The sequence below is a fragment of the Rhinolophus hipposideros genome (assembly GCF_964194185.1).
Source record: "Rhinolophus hipposideros genome assembly, chromosome: 23".
NCBI classification, from domain to species: domain Eukaryota; kingdom Metazoa; phylum Chordata; class Mammalia; order Chiroptera; family Rhinolophidae; genus Rhinolophus; species Rhinolophus hipposideros.
Window position 1 is genome coordinate 33,869,634 of NC_138069.1, and position 17,306 is coordinate 33,886,939.

Sequence of the window (17,306 nt, forward strand, 5' to 3'; positions counted from 1 at the left end):
AGATTATGGAACTAGTTGCACAACTTTGTTAATATGTTTAGAACCACTGATTGGACCATTTCAAACTGGCCGACTTCATGATAGCCAATTTCATCTCAATAAAGTTGTTGCAGTAACAATAGCAAGCATTTATCATGTCCCATTTTATGTGGGCATGGAATTTAGGAACAGCTTAGCTGGTTGGTTCTGGCATAGTGTCTTTCATGAAGTCGCAGTCAAATTGTCACTTGGGACTGCAGTCACTTGAAGGCTTGACGCCGGCTGGAGAATTCGCTTTCAATTTGGCCCACTCACATAACCGTCAGCAGGGGGCGTCAGTGCCTTGTCGTGAGGCTCTCCACAGGGCATCTTGAATGTCCTCATGACAGGGCAGATGGCTTTCCCCAAAGCAAGTAATCTCAAAGAGGAAGGCAGGAGCCCCGTGTCTTTTATGATCTAGCCTCAGATGTCACATTGTTCCTGCCACAATATCCTAATTGCAGCACAGGACAGCCCTATTCACAGTGCGGGGGGAGGGGTTGGTTGGAGGGGTTGCTACCCAAGGCTGTAACTTGTAGGAAGTGGGCATCATTGATGGCTATCTTCTTTTACCGTATTTTCTAACCTCAAATTAAAATACATATTTTGTATTAAAACAGTATTTGAAATAGGGATAGTTTCATAAAATTTGAGATCTATGTTCCCTGCTGCGTTACTAATGACATTCTAAGCCATGATTCTCAACTTAGTTCACTCTGTAGAAGGAATCATTAGAATATTACCATATTTGCTGGACTTGCCATAAAGGATTCCCACATTCCTAAGGAATGAATTTCACAAATTTTGTTGTTGTTTTATTTTTGGATGGTAAGTGGATGTGTGGAGACATATTAACTATTGAGTTTTTTTGTTTGTTTGTTTTTATTGGATAGGATAATAAGACTACTTAAATTAGTTGTCTCTAAATTTCAATGATCTAAGAAAAGCAATTATTTAGTAGGATTTTATTTACATATTTTCCCCTGTGGTTTGCAAGCAGAAAAGCCACTGACATTTGCATTTTTCACTGTTAATGTTTTTAAATGGTGCTTAAATTTACTTTAAGGTAAGAGCATACAGAATTAAAGGTAACTGTGCTGTAGACAACACATGTTCTTATGTTTACTTCTTGCTCTTAAACCAAGTGTAAAAATAAGGATATATTACACATACATAGGAAATAGAATTATAGAATATGCCTCTTCTCTTTTTACGCCTACTATTTCCTATGGATCTCCCAGGTCTCACCATATTCTCTCCTCTATTACCTTGCACGGTTTTGTTCCACCTCTATGCTCCCATAGCTTTTGTGTATCACTCTATCATTTTAGAAATTGACTGAATGATCTGGCCTAGTAATATCTAGACTGAAGCTTCTTGTGGGCTTGTGGCCTTTATCTCTGCACAAAACACTTTACAAATTACAGACACTCAGGAAATGTGGCTTGTTTACCTAGAGTTGGAAAGGATAGGTGATGTCATCTCTTCCAACATCCTACACGAATGCAGAAATGCCCTCTCCAGCTATCCTGGCAGATGGCATCCAGTTTCTGTTTTAATAAATTCATGGACGAAGAAGATGCTTGGCACCGTATTAAATAGGTCATGAGAAAGTTGTTTTCCTTTTTGTTTTTTGTTTTCATTTTTTTTAGTGATGTTGAAGTGAAATATGTCTCTCTTTGACTTATAATTACTAATCACATTTATATTTTTGAAAGCAATAAAATATATATTTAGAACTTCTGGGTAGTATTATTTCAAATATTTGAGCAGTTCTGCTATGACCCAAAATTATATTATTCAGACTTCAACAGTCACAGATTTTCCCTACTTTCTCATTAAATATTGTTTCATACTTGTTCATGTTATTATTCTCCTCTAGATGATCTCCAGATCACCCATAAAGTGGCATCTTGAACTGAAAACAAAACCATTTACATACAGAGTATAAAAGACTAAAATAAATATGGTAAGCATCTATTGAAGTAGGTCTTTGATATGTACTTTAAAACTCTGTCCACCACGGTCATAATTGTGTGGTCATCTGACTCCCACCATAGATTTTTCAAATTAACTTTTAGCAAGTGCCATATTTTTAATAAAGCCGTACTGTCCTTTCAACTGGTTCTGATTCTTTTCAAAATAGAGTTAGTCCTTCACGATGGTAGCAGGAGTGGGCTGAACAATCCCCACGATAGGGTGCCACTCAGTAGAACTCAATCGTAATGTTTATCTTTTTTTTTCGTGGTAATCTCAATTTCTACCACATCAGAAGGAAGCATTCTACATAATTTTATTGAGGTTTCCGTCCATGGAGTAAATCCCGTATTATAAAGGTATTTCCAATTAAAGAAGGTATCCATGAATAGTTTACTTAGACTATACCACATCTGCAGGTAAAGCAAGCATTGTGCAGGATACAGCAATTTTCATAATAGACAAACTCAGTATAATCCCTATTGTTTAAAAGCCATGTCCATTCGGTTGTAATCTTATCCTTTGTCCCCTGTGCAAACCCATCCTATCCTATCTCCAGATCTTATCCCAAGATGGAATAAGCTATATCCTATTGTGGTCAGCCCTTAATTTATGTTTAACTCATTCACATATAGCTTATCGACTTGTAATATCATTTACATGTGGAAGGAGGCAGCCGTAACTGAAACATGAGTGGCATATGTGCAATTCAATGTTGTTAAAATGCTCTTCTTTATTTAAATAAAACTGTTCACGGCTCATCCTGTGGTCGCACAGATACAGATATACCGTATTTTTTTTCTCCCGATATCTCCTTTGAACTCATTAACAGCACATTTTATTGCTACCGACTAAACCCAAAACTTTTCCCTTCTTTATTAGATTATCTTCCTGGCAAACATGAGTAATTGTAATATAAAAAAATTATATTTCACTGGTTTAATACTAATAGTAGTGAACATTTATGAGCACTTAGTATGAGTCAGGTATTTTGTTACGTGTGTCACATGTCTTAACAAGAACCATCATAAGAAGCATCAGTAATGCCCCTTGTACAGATGACAAAACTGAGGGTGGCAAAGTTGAGGCTAAATTACAAACCCAGGCAGTTTAACTCTAGAGTTCCTATTTTTATCCAATATAATCGTAGAATCATTTAAAATTTTGGCCTTATCATCTGTTTTTCTAATTTTTTTTCTATTGCAAACATAATGAGTATTATTTCCTTCATTTCCAAATACTTTTTTCCCTATTATTAAAGACTTCAAAAGAAAATGGCTCAAATGGAACTTTATTGGAATCTAGCTAATTTTCAAAAGTGTAACACTGAATGAATCCTTTTCCCCAACATGCAATGTTGATTATCCACGGTCTATATTTTGTTAGTAAGAAGAAAATGAACCATCATATATAACAAGTGCATTGCTCTGGGAATGGGGAATCCTGACTCCTTCCTCTGCTTCTAGCATTTCTTGTGGCTCTGTTCTCCTTTGCTAATGTTTTTAACCTAAGCTGGAAAGGAGATGGCAGGAGCTGTTCTAAAAATTTACATGACAATGTTCAGAACGATATTTTGTATCTCTTTCCTGGTAGGATAGAAAGCTTTCCCTGAAGTTCGTAACATCCTTGAAGGGAGTAAAATCGTTTGCTTAGACTAAATCGTCTGAGAATTAGATGTTAGCAAATCAAACAAAATGAATATAATAATTGGTAAGAAACATATTTTATGAAATCTAAGCCACCATTAATTCCAAGACATTATTTTAGGTGCCACTGAGAAAGAAAATGTATTCTCAATTAAAGTCTGACACGTCATTGATCGTAATAATGTTCTTATTTCAAAGGTGCTAAAGTGTGAAAAAGTGAATCTTAGAATCAATGAAATACAGTATTGTCTTAATTTTTTTTTACAAATGATAAAATTAAAGTATAGAAATACTAGCTTTGGAAGTATCATAGAATGAGAACTTGAATCCAGATATTTTTGTAATTTTATATTTAAAGTTCTTGCCTCAAAGTGCTTTCTTTTCGTTTATTTGTTTGTTTTTGTTTTTGTTGTTTATCCAATTCTGAGACAAAAATATGGCTTTGGTCTTGATTAGATGGTCCTATCAGCCATTTGATTGAAAACAGCCAAGTAGGAGCTTCTAGTAAAGAAATATGTACTGCCTGAAACCAGGTTATGGGTCATGCTCTCAGTGACAGTCTACATGGGCATATACAAGAAAACTTGTTCCCTAGAAAGGAATTCCCAAGCATAAGATATAACAAGAGGAAGGAATAAATTCAAATGATTCAGTAAAATTTAAAAAAAATTCCACTATCAGTTCTAGGGTGGACACCTTAGGTACTACTAAACAGTACAAGAAATAGAACTTAAAACAAATATATGGATGTTGGTGGAATGGCATTTTAACATAGGATTTGAAAAAAATGGGTCTGGAGTCAGCCTATCTGCGTAAAGGGATAACAATTGCTAAACTGCGAAGGGTCTTAGTTTCTTCTGTAAAATCGGGATAATAGCTGCATCTACTTCACGGAATTATTTATAAGATCAAATAAGCCAGTATGTGTAAAGAGCATGGTACAGTGTCTCACACATGGTTAGCCTTGGATAGTGAAGGATGATGACAAGGATGATGATGGAAATGATGCCGCAGGTCTTCTTCTTATAAGCGAGGATACTGTGCTCCTTCGTTGTCCTCTGATAGTGTTTCTGATTCACAGTCATGGAAAAGGAAAGTTTCGTAGTAAATGAAATTAGGAATCATCTAGATTCCTAAACCACTGAAAACAAGAAAATCCAAAAGTCCACAAAATAAGCAATGGGCAGGCATGATCTAAATTTATATATATATATATATATATACCACTTAAGATCTATTCATATGTGACTTAAGGCAGTTACTTAATTTTACCTCATTTTCTCATCTTTATGATGAGATAAAATGTATAACTCTTGAAATTAATCTGAAGTCTAATAAAGCAAAAATGTAAATCATTTAGTGCAGTATTTTTGACACATAGTAGGCACTTAGAAAAGGTCACTCAGTTATTCTTGAGCATAGCCACAGAAATCCCCAAACACTCTGTATTTATCTAATTGAACTTCTGTTGCTGTAAGCACCCAAGATCAAAATGAATAAAAAGTTAATTTCAATTTTAAAATGTTTTGTGTCTAGGGTAACAACAGTAGTATGTTTGACTTTCTTCACAAAACCATATAATATATCAATAATATTGTACATTAAATTTAATTTGGGGGTATGTGTTTGGCAAATGAAACTCTTTTTGCGACATAATTTAGTAGATAAAATTTTATCCTAATTCTTAATAACCTACTTTCAGAAAAAAATTTTGGATCATTGACTGTTTGCACCTTGGAATCCTCCAATGTAGTAGATAATTTTGAATGAAACACAGGTTATTTTATTTTAGTTATGTTATTACAGTGTTTGATTGCATAGTCTGAGGCCATATCCCCAGTTTCACAGTTCTCTGTAGAGTTAGATGATCCCCTTAAGAATTCATTTCGATCCTGACAAAAGAACATTATAATGAAGATGTTTCCATTGAAAGAAATGAATCAGCAGAGGTGAAATTAATTTCCCATTTTGCGGATTTAAGTGAGTTAAAATTCATCTTTTATCATACAGTAAGAAGTAAAATAAAATTGTGTAGAAGTGCCAGGTATCAAACTAACCTCCCTCCTTAAACATCTGTAGTTAAAACCAACTCAGTAATTACTTGGGCATGTAAAACATCAGACCCCTTAATTTCTCTTCCCAGAAGTTTTCTACTTATATCTTTATATAATGTTGTTGTTTTTTCCCACCTTCATTTTTAAGTGGTGAGCAAAACACACACATTTAGGATGGGAACCTCTTAATTCTTATCCTGGTTCCTAGAAAACACACACATGCGTGCGCACACACACACACACAGTATGTATTAAGAAAGTCCCAGACCATCTGTGCAATTCATTACTAAATAAAATCAGTTGTCAATTGGTGATCACTGTTTTATTGTTGATGGCAATAACAATGGAAGGCTGTATTCACAGATATAATGCTGCAATGAATTTTTCAGGGAGAAAACTTTGTTAATAGTGTATCCAAACATAATGAAAAATCATAAACTATGTTCCCCTCACTGTTTATTTCATCTGGATCATTACAAAGCCTGAGCCAAATGTTATGCCTAAGTAAGTAAAGTTTTTGACGTCATTGTTTTCTTTCCCCCAAAGTCAATTCTGGCTAGTAAAGATCTATTCAGGTAAATCATGAACGTTACCTTTGAAACTCTTTTAAACATAGAGCTTCTAATAAAATGCTATTGCACAATTATTTGATACCATCAAGGAAGGCCTCTGGTGAAACCTACCATCTAGATATAAAATAAAGGTAATTTTTTCTCAACATTTGTATACATGTTTTGGGCATACAGTTTTATTTTTTTAGAGGGTCTTTTTTCTATCTCCTTTTAATTAATTTGAATTTTGCCCATTTCTATCTTCCTTTCTCCATGATGTCTTTTTATGATGGCAACTTTTCCATTCATTATTTATTAATGCTATAATAAAAAAGCATTAAATGCTTTTGCAAACCTACCATGTGCTTTCCCTGGGTTTCTTGGTATTATAGATAATGTACTTAAGGACTCAAACTCAAATCATTGACATCTTTATCCCTGAATGTCCTATGGCACAGTCCCTGCAGCCCCATTGAAAATCTCTTTATGGTCTGATGCCAATCTCATTTTCAGCATTTGTGTTCTCTGTTCAAATAGTCCTTCACCCAACCCTCAAACATTCTCCTCTAAATATGCAGGTGTTCCCAATGTAGTCAAACCCATTTTGCTACCTCCCACTCTATTCTCTAAATTTTCATACTTGCCACCAGTGCCACAAGCCATATTTCAAAGGAGCCTAAGACCTTGAACTAATCTGCAGAGACTATGTATTCATCCCCAAGCTCATTGCATTCTCATCAACAGTAATGGACTTTCTTCGAAGCCTCTTGCATTGACTAGACCAGTCTCTCTCAGTGTTTGTCTGTCTCCCCCAGTATGGCATAATCACAGCTCAACGTTTAAACATAAACAGGCTGGACATCTGGAATATCCCATTTATCTCTTTAAACTGTTTATTGAAGAAAAATGCTTAGCTTTTTCATGGGCTTTGAGGTTGCTTCTGATGTGAATTGATTGAATAAGACTTCCCCATTTTTGGTTTTCCTTTTGATCCTTCAAAAAGTTAAAATTGACCCAGGAAATCACGTGTTAAATTTAATAATAGATGTTTCTTTTAAGATACCTTGAAATGTCCTGTACTGGATCTGGTATTTTCAGGTGAACTATGAAATATTCTTTACAAAAACTCCATAAACTTCTGATAATATACAACATAGAACAACATATAAAACTAAAGTTATTTTTTTTTTACTTCATTTTCTTGAGCAGTCTGACTACCACTCAAGTTTTGCCAACATTGTCAGAGTTGATACTTCAATTTTACAACAATAGATAGTGAGAATCCCCATTGTCGTGAAGGGCATCTCATCATTTATGCATTTCCATTGTGCTACGTTGAGCATGATTTTCTACCATTACAGCTTTTAAAATTATGACTATGGTAGTTAATTTTACCACTCACAGTTTATTTTGTTCCTCTGTGCTCTGTGACCACAGAGTACACAGTGACGTATAGTTGTATTATTTGTAGTAATACATGATAATAATATAGCAGCAACAAAGGAATAACAACTATAAATTAGCATTTTTCTTGAGGAGTCACATGTACCAAGTATACTGCCAAGCGCTCTATGTGGACTCCAGGATATAATTTTACAAAAACCATCTGAAGTAGGTACCATGATTATACCCAATTTAAAGACAGCAATAACTGAGGCTTAAACACTAAATTATTAGTCTGAGCACACAAAAATAGGATACCCTAGAGTCTAAAGAGTCTGATTCCAGAGTCAATGTTCTTAATCATTATGTTATAAGAAAATTTTGAGACATATAGGTCGTGCTGTCCACAGATTCACCACAGGTTATTACTCATCTCTGTCATTAACTCAGATGTAACCACACTTCCTGGCCAGTGTCCTTGTACGGTGACACCTTATGGCAAAACACGCCTTCTCTACTGTAAAAGGCACAGCGCTCAACACATGCTTTGCTATCCCACATTTCTGATTGCCGAGTACTGAATGAACTGGAAAGTAGAAATGGATGGGACATAAAGTTTCTTGCCTGGCTAATGTCAAAAGAGTTCAGGACTACAATATCTTCAATGATAGAGCACAGCGCTTGACAGATATCACCCCTACCTTTCCATGACTTGGCCCATCTTCCTAAGATCTCTCTCCATAAACCTCAGTGCAGTCATGGGCCACTTACTCTGGGGATGTGTTCTGAGAAATGCCTCATTAGGCAATTTTGTTCCTGTGCAAACATCATAGAGTGCACTTACACAACCCTAGATGCCACAGCTTAGTGCACATCTAGGCTATTGCTCTTACTACACGTCTAGAGCCTATTGCTCTCCTAGGCTATACGACTTTACAGCATGTAACTGTCCAAAAACAACACAAGATTAAATCAAGCACAAGAGAAAATGATGCAGTGAAGAGACAAGGTAAACATGAGCAGTACCAGGCTGCTGCCGACAAAACGCAGCATGCTGTTTTACAGAAAACTTTTTTCACAAGTAGAAGAGGTACGTTCTAAAATAACAGTAAACGATATAGGACAGTAAACACATAAACCAGTACCAAAATTAATTTATTATCAAGTATTGTGCACTGTACGTAATTGTACGTGTTACACTTTCATACCACTGACAGTGCCCTAGGTTTGTCTATACCGGCGTCACCAGAAGCACTTCAGTAGCGCATTCCCACACGATAACATTATAACACCTATGACGTTACCATGGCTACGGCATTACGACAGCTACAATAGCTAAAACGTCACTGAGCGATAGGGATTTTTCAGCTCCACTATAATCTTTTTATTTTAACATTTTTTATTAGTTTCAGGTGCACAAAACAATTTAATAGACATTTATCATTTATATCCCTCTCACAGTAACAACCCCCTCCCCCCATCCACTATCCCTCTGACATTGCACACAGCCATTACATTTCCACTGTCTCTATTTTTAATGCTGTACTCTGCTTCTTCTTCTAAACACACACACACACACATATATATATATATATATATATATATATATATATATATATATATATATATATAACTTGTAGTTGGCATTCATTATTGTTCAGCTGCAGGTGTACACTGCAGTGATCAGGCATCTACATCATCCCTGAGGTGGTCTCCCTAATGAGACAAGTATCCATTGGATACCCTACAAAATCTTTACAACATTATTGATTACATTCCCAAAATTGACTTTCGTATCCCCGTGGCAATCTTGTGGTTACCGACTGTGCTTTCTAATCCCCTCACGTTCCCCTTTATCCCAACCCCCCATTCCATCTAGCAACCTTCAGTTTTTCCTCTATGTCTCTGAGACTGTTTCTGATTAGTTCATTCACTTATTCTTTTCTTTAAATTCCACATATCAGTGAGAGCATATGGTATTTCTCTTTCTCTGTCTGACTTATTTTTCTTAACATAATATTCTCTAGGCTTATCCATACTGTTGCAAATGGTAAAGATTTCCTTCTTCTTTATGACTACGTAATACTCCATTGTATGAATGTACCACAGTTTCTTAATCCAGTAGTCTACCAATGGGCATTTCAGTTATTTCCATGTCTTGGCTATTGTGTATATCCACTAGAATCTTATGTGACCACCTGTGTATTTGAGGTTTGTGGTTAACAAAAAATGTCATTCTGTGTAGTGCACTACTGTATTAGAAATGCAAAAAGGCACAAACCCAGTCCCTCTTATCATCCATATCCCTCTTCAGCTTGTTTGTGTAAGTGTCCTGAGGTCAGGTCTGGGATGAAATATGAAATGTTTTTGTTCAGGATTTTCCACAGAGTGGAGAATTGAAATATATCTGTCAATTTATTAATTGGAAGATGGGTACCAGAGGCTGTAATACTATTGCTCATAATGATACTAAGACCAACAATAGAAACATGAAATAATTGCAGGAAAAAAATAAATAAATACCAGTGAAACACACAGCCAGCCATGCCCAGACAAGCCTCATTTTCATTGGAAAGAAAAAATTCTTCCTAATAATTTTACATTTCAGATGTTTTCAAGCGGACTTTTGAAGGCAGAGGTACCAGTCTAACTCCGCGTTCTTCAACCCTGGTTGCACATTACAGCCATCAGGTAAGCAGGGATACATGCCAGTGCTGCTCCCAATTGTGGGACAATTAAAGCAGATCATCTGGGGACGGAACTCCAGCAGGGGGCGTTTTAGAAGCTCCACAAATGATTCTAATGTTCAGTTCAGTTTGAGAACCTGTGCTAACTTTACATGAACAGATAGACTGAGCAATAGACAGCGAGTTTTCCTTTGATAATTGTGTAGAATTGACAGTAGCAAGTTTTCCCCATTTTTCCTTTAATTAAGGTTAGCGATATTCTTAACATCATGGGTATGAAAGAATGGTAGCAAGTATTTTTAACTTTACCCTCAAGACAACTTTATTTCATTTGACTTTTTGTTCTTTACTTACATGACCTCTGTTCACAGAAGCTATATTAGAAAACAGTCATGCGGTAGAAGTTTAAAAAACTGTTTAGAAAATTGCAAAGCGTTTCCCCCTCAAAACTCTTCATTACAACCTTACCGAGAACCATAGATTTGGTGAGGGAAGAGAGTAGATTAATCAGTCTGTAGGATCATTTATTTTTTATCCTTTCTCTGGAAGCTATCAGCAAGGGCACCTACGTAGGAGACTTATTTTTGTAATGTGAACAATTGTTCTTTAGGAATAAAATTCTGTTCCACTGACAAAAGATGTGAGGAAGCTCAGGGTGCCCCTATGAACTGTCTGACACTTTGCACAAAAGGTAAATCTGCTAAAAATATATTTTTAAATACTTGAAATTCTCTCCCAACATTTTCTAAAGTGCCAAAGAATGAGAAATCAACTTCTGGAAAAAGGCAGAAAGAACAGAAAGGCTAACAAGCCTCACAAGAAAGCAATTTTCTGAAAAGAAAAAAAAAAATAGTTTTCTAAAATTGAAGAGCATTATTCCCTCAAAGAAAATGTCTCAGTGTCCTTAAAAAATATCAGTCCCTGTTAAAAATCAAATTGTGTCATTTTTATCGAAGAAACCATAGATTTGTCAATTTTGTAATTGGCTTGGTGGGGTCATCCAATCTGACACCTGTGGGGATTTCACCACCAGGCATTCTTATCAATTTTTTATTAAATTCCACAGATTGAGAATGGTAAATAATAAATTATATAGAGCTTGTCAAGTCAATATTTAATTTAACATAGACTCAGGGAACATAACACTCATAATTCTGTGGTTTGAGTTTAAAGAAATAAGGGTCTTTATCATAAAAACTGAAAAGAATAAAAAAGAGATCAAGGTTGTAAAAGTCTTGAGACTATCAAATCACGTATCTCAGAAAGCTGTAACATGTGTGGTTAATTAGCTCCCTCACCTATGAAGGGAAGCACCTAGATGCCAAAAACAGGTCTCCTACTTTCTTGTTAGGATTAGAATATGCCAGAAAAACAATATCAATGCTTAACCAACATGGGTATTATAAAAGGGGTATTCCAAGGTAGCAAACGATTTTAAATAATTAAGGAAAAACTCACAAAGAGGATGTAATACTAATTGTTGAATTTAGAGACATGCAGTTTGTAGGAAAATATTCTGATAAGATCATAGTACCTGCATTTTGAAAATGCTAACTTCAACGCATTTTTAACGTGAAATTAAGTCTTACTTATACTTATACTATATACTTTCAAGTTTAACATATTCACAATTTGGAGCCCCATTGAGTCTATGAAATGGGGATCTTTTTCATGCAAAATGTGGTTTCTATTACCTGGTTTTACTGAAGATACAGAATTAGCATAGATTTAAAGATTGCATATTTGGTTTTAGTTTTATATCCCACATATAAATGAAGTCACATGGTTCTCCACTTTTTCTCTCTAACTTATTTCAGTGAGCATGATAAAACTGAAAGCAACAAACAAACAAAACCTCACCGACACAGACAACAGTTTAGTGGTTACCAGAGAAGGGTAATGGGGAGGAGGGTGACAGAAGAGGTTTAAATGGGATCAAATGTATGGTGATGGAAGGAGAAGTGACTCTGGGTGGTGAACTCAACAATGAAACACGTAGATGATGTATTATAGAATTGTACACTTGAAACCTATATGATTTTACTAACCATTGTCACCCCAATAATTTAAAAAAAAAAGAACTAAGCCTATAAAATGCATATTTGAATATTATGATTAATAACTTTAACCGATCAGCAAACATGCTCCAAACATCAGACGTCTAAGCAAGTGAGCACCAAATGTTTACAAAGCGCCAAAGTCAAATGAAATGAAGACATTGAGTCTTAAAGTGATTTCATTATTAGCTCCTGGGGAAAAGGGACGCTATCTCAGTTTTCCTCACTTTGCTTGTCAAATACTTTGCACAACAGCTGTATGTTTAACTTTAATTGTGTTTTTTTTCCCATTATATGTTTCAATTTTCAGGAGTGTAACTCCTTTTTTTTTTCCCTCTAAAGTCACTTGCATCTCTTTTATTATCCCAGACAGTTTTTAAAAAGTTGAACAGTTTTTAGAAATTTAGGGGCGGGGACAGGCATTAGTAGAAATTAGTAGAGTCCATTAAAATAGGATAGGAAAAATAGAATTGTGAAATGAATGACTTTGGGGGAAAAAAATTTAAATGTGAAAAGTATCTAACATTCCCTTCTTGGTTCAAATCATGTGTAGAGCAAGTCAGGGGATATAAATAGATACCCACCTGGATGGGGCCTCTGCATGGTACTGTGGTCTTTGGCTTAGAAGACCATCTCTTCAAAACACATATCTCCACCTAAAAATGTCTTGTTTGATTTTGTTATCTTTCTGTAGATTGTAAACTCGAAAGTCCAAAGATTTGAGCTCTGCTGTCTAGTACATCACATGTAACACAACTTGAACTAGCATAAGTAAGTGCCTACTTGGTATTTACGGACAATATACTTTTAAATTTCATATATATATTCATTAAACACTTACATATCATTACTGTGCCCCAGTTTTGTTTCTGAACCCTTTATAAATACCAACTAGCATAACCTTATGCGGTAAGCATTGGAATTATTCTCATTTTCCAGATGAAGAAATTGAGATATAGGGAAGTTAAGTTACTTGCCAAAGGTCAAAAAGCTACTAAGAGGCAGAGCAGTGTTTCATGCCCAGATGGTCATGTTCCAGGATCTGTGTTGTTTGCATGTTTGCTGACTATTGTAAGCAGTTGAGACAATGTCAGGGATAGAGAAGAGCTGCAAGGTTTGAGATAGAACCACAATTTGGTCCGTAGTTGGGAAGAGTGGCTGGTTTCCAGAAAGTTCCAGAATGTGTAAGCCCTTTAATTTTGTAGCTTCACTTAGAAGAGTTTGCCCTCACATTTCATCTTCAGCTTCTGGACTAATTCCTGCATGTTTCATATGCCCTGCTTTCCTGACCAACTTTCTGAGTAACAGTGTTTTATTCAGGGAAGGGAAGGAAATTTCAAGTTATCATTTATTAAATTCTGCTTATTGAACACTATTATCTCATGATGTTTTGATAGGTATTCCCTTAAAAAAAAATGCTTCTGTGGTGAAAAAACATACGGCTAAAGAAAAGTAAACGGTTAACAACAAGAATAGTTTGCAGCACATATAAGAAAAAAAAAGTAATATGTGTAAATTGGCCCCAAATTGTGAAGCCAGGTGATATTTACAAAATGCCATTTTCATATATTTCCAAGGTCTTTTATATTTATTAGAGTGCTTTGGGCCACATTGAATTTTGAGTACTAAATGAGGTAACAAGTGACTAATTCTCTAAAATTTTGAAGAATTAAAGACCACATTTAAATATTTTAAAAGCATTTTCATTCACACGTTATTATGCTACTTCCAAATAACCAATGATAATTAGCAGTTTTCCTACCCCAAGTTTCTGCCACTCTACTAAGAAAATATGAATGCCTCTAATGGCGTTTTCTTTGTAGTCCTGCTTTGACAGAGTTCCGGAAGAAATTCAGGTAAACCTAAGATCTAAACTCTTATCAACCCTACAGGCTGCAGAGCCGACATTTCATATAAGAGAGATTTATGTGGTCTATCACCAAAATTTAGCTCTTCAACACAGTTATTAATCAGCCTGTTGTGATCCTAATATTTCTGAATGACACGATTTTCTGTAAGCCAAGAAATCTTTACCAAAATAAGAAAGGGGCCTGGTTGAGGGGGATGGGGAGAGATGGGATGTGGAGAAGGTATTAGACATGAACAGAAAATGAATTCCTCCTGGAATAACTGGGATAATCTAAGCACTTGAAGGTTTCCAAATGATCAAGGTCTGAGGGTGTGTGTGTGTGTGTGTGTGTGTATGTGTGTGTGTGTGTGTGTGTTTCTCTCCTCATCCACCACCTCTTCCTCCTGACCCTTCTCCTCCTCCTCTCCCTTCTCCTTCATTTCCACTATTGTTACTCTGTAACAAATTGTCTGATCTGTCTGATTTTCCATACAAATTTGTATGTTGTTTGTTTTAATAGCACCTTCCACTTATTATTTAAATGCTCTCTTCCAAAGGGGGCATGGGACATATTTATTTGTATTCAGAATATGAACCAAAATAGAAACTAGAACTGCCTATTTACAAAATTTAAAATTTGGAGAAGGGAAACGGATTGTGAGCAAATGTCAAATATGTAAACACTGCAGTTGGGTTTCAAGGAGAGAAATAAGTTTAAGCAAACATTTAGAATGTTTTTGCCCAATTAAAATTCTCCCATTGTTATTATATTTGTATGCTTCAGGGTAGGATCTAAATTATATTTATTTAGTTTTCTTTTTTGTGTCCTCTTATAGTGAGCCCAACAGTGATTTTCTTTGACAGTCTTTATGTTTTCTACTAATTCCCATTAGTGTAGTGTTTTCCCTCTTCATAGCACTGTCTCCTTTCTCTTTTGAACTTAATGGCATCTGTGTCTGTTTGGGTAATTGGGTCACAGTTATAATCTGTGTCACAATCATTATTTGATAGCTATTTCTGCATATATATTTATATGTTAGAAATGCTTAGAGTCTAGACAAATTGAACCAGCCACATCTATTGTGGAATTTGTACTCATCTTTATGAAATGTTGGTGGGACAAGAATGGTTTGTATTAATTAAATTAAAGAGAGGATAAGTGAGACAGTGTGATGTGATCTGATTTAAATAAACCCTTCCATTTAAGAGACATATATTGTCAGAAATCGCTAGTAAATGCAGATAGAGGAAATATGTGGGATTCTATCACAATGAACAGATTTGTGGTTGATTTCCAATTGGACTGGGAAGCAGTATAATATCATGAAAATGTCATTCACATGTATTCTTTTAGAATACTTTAACCAATAGCCTATCTGACCAAATACCTATCTGACCAAAAATATTTTTATCTCTAAAATTTTATAAGTCAATTAATAATTAGGAGTAAGTGGACGGTGACTTAATCATGGCAAATTTAGCTTTTTGTGTTTTGGGTTTTTTTTTTTTCATTTTTGAAATGATAACTGGGCCTTTCTCATAGAGTTATAATGAGGATTAAATGCAATTATACATGTAAAGCCCTCAGAACAATACCTAAGCATTCAATACATATTTATTAGTAGTAGTAATTGGTATTTATATCACACATAAGCTAGGTAATGTAGAACATACAGAGATATATGACATGGGCCCACCCCCAAGCTGTTTTCAATCTAAATGAGAAACAAAATATAATGTAAAACATACAGTACCGCTCAGCATATAATTAGGGGTTAAATTCTATGATAGGAAGTATAAACACTATAGTGGATTAGTGGTTGAAATATACATTATGGATAATATAATTATGGAAGGTGGTTGTCATTAAAATAAATACTTTCAGAAGTTCTGAATCATGCACTGAATTAAAAAAAAAAAAAAAAAAAAGAACACGTTGTGCTTATACTTAAATCTACCAAACAAACATGTCTGCTGTGATATGCCCTTCCGGAACCCTCACACGTCTTCCTCACCTCAATCTAATTCATCAAGACTAATTGCCCCCGCCCATAGCCATCAGGCTGACCTTTATACAATGTAAATAGCTTACTCATAAATTTGAAATGAATCCCAAACCCCTCTCTACAGCATAAACAAGCCATTGGGTCTGGCTCCTGCCTGTTTCTCCAGCATTGTCTTCCACCACAGTCTTTGCTCAGCCCGCTGGAGTCATCTTCAGTCAATTCTAAGAAAAAGTCGAAGTCCTCTCTCCCTAGCACATTTGTATTTTCTGTCCCTTTACCTGGAATACCCCAGCCCCCTCATTTCCCCTTTATCAATTGTTATCTAAAATATCAGACCTTCTTCCAGCCCTCTTTCAACCCCTCCCCTCCATCCATGCCAGTAGTATCTGTGTCTTCGCCCCCTGTTTCTTTCACAGAACTCAGGGCTTTTCTACGGTATTTTGTTTGTTGGGGAATGTCTCTGTCAGCCATGTGTCTCTCTCCTCCAGGGGATTGTATGTTCCCCGAAGGTAGCGCCTTTGTTTGGCTTGTTCACCATCACATCACAGAACCACAGTAAACAAGTATTTTCAAACTTTTCTCTCCTTTCCTCCTCATTCCCTCTGACGTATGTGTGAACCTAACCCTTCATCTCGTCTTGAACTTGTCTTTCCTTGATCTCTTCGCTGACGTCATTACCTCCTCTTTAGTCAGGCTCTGACGCTCATCATGGTATCTAAAAATTTTGTCCATTCTTTTACTTCCTTCATAAAAACATATTTTTATGCAAACCTGAGCTAGCTCTCCCTCTTTTATGCCCCCTTAATATATTGTTTGTTTCTCCATTATGGTACTTAAATGTTAGCCTTGTAATACAGCCCTTTTAGCACTTGCTTCATCCCCTGTGAGCTTTGCTATCAGTCTGTGTGTCAGTTAAGGTTCTTTGGTTATAAGTAATAGAAAATATCTATAACTTATATATATATGTACACACACACACACATACTGGATATATATATATGTGTATATATATATGTATATATGTATATATATGTATATGTATATTTTATATATATATATATATATATATATATATATA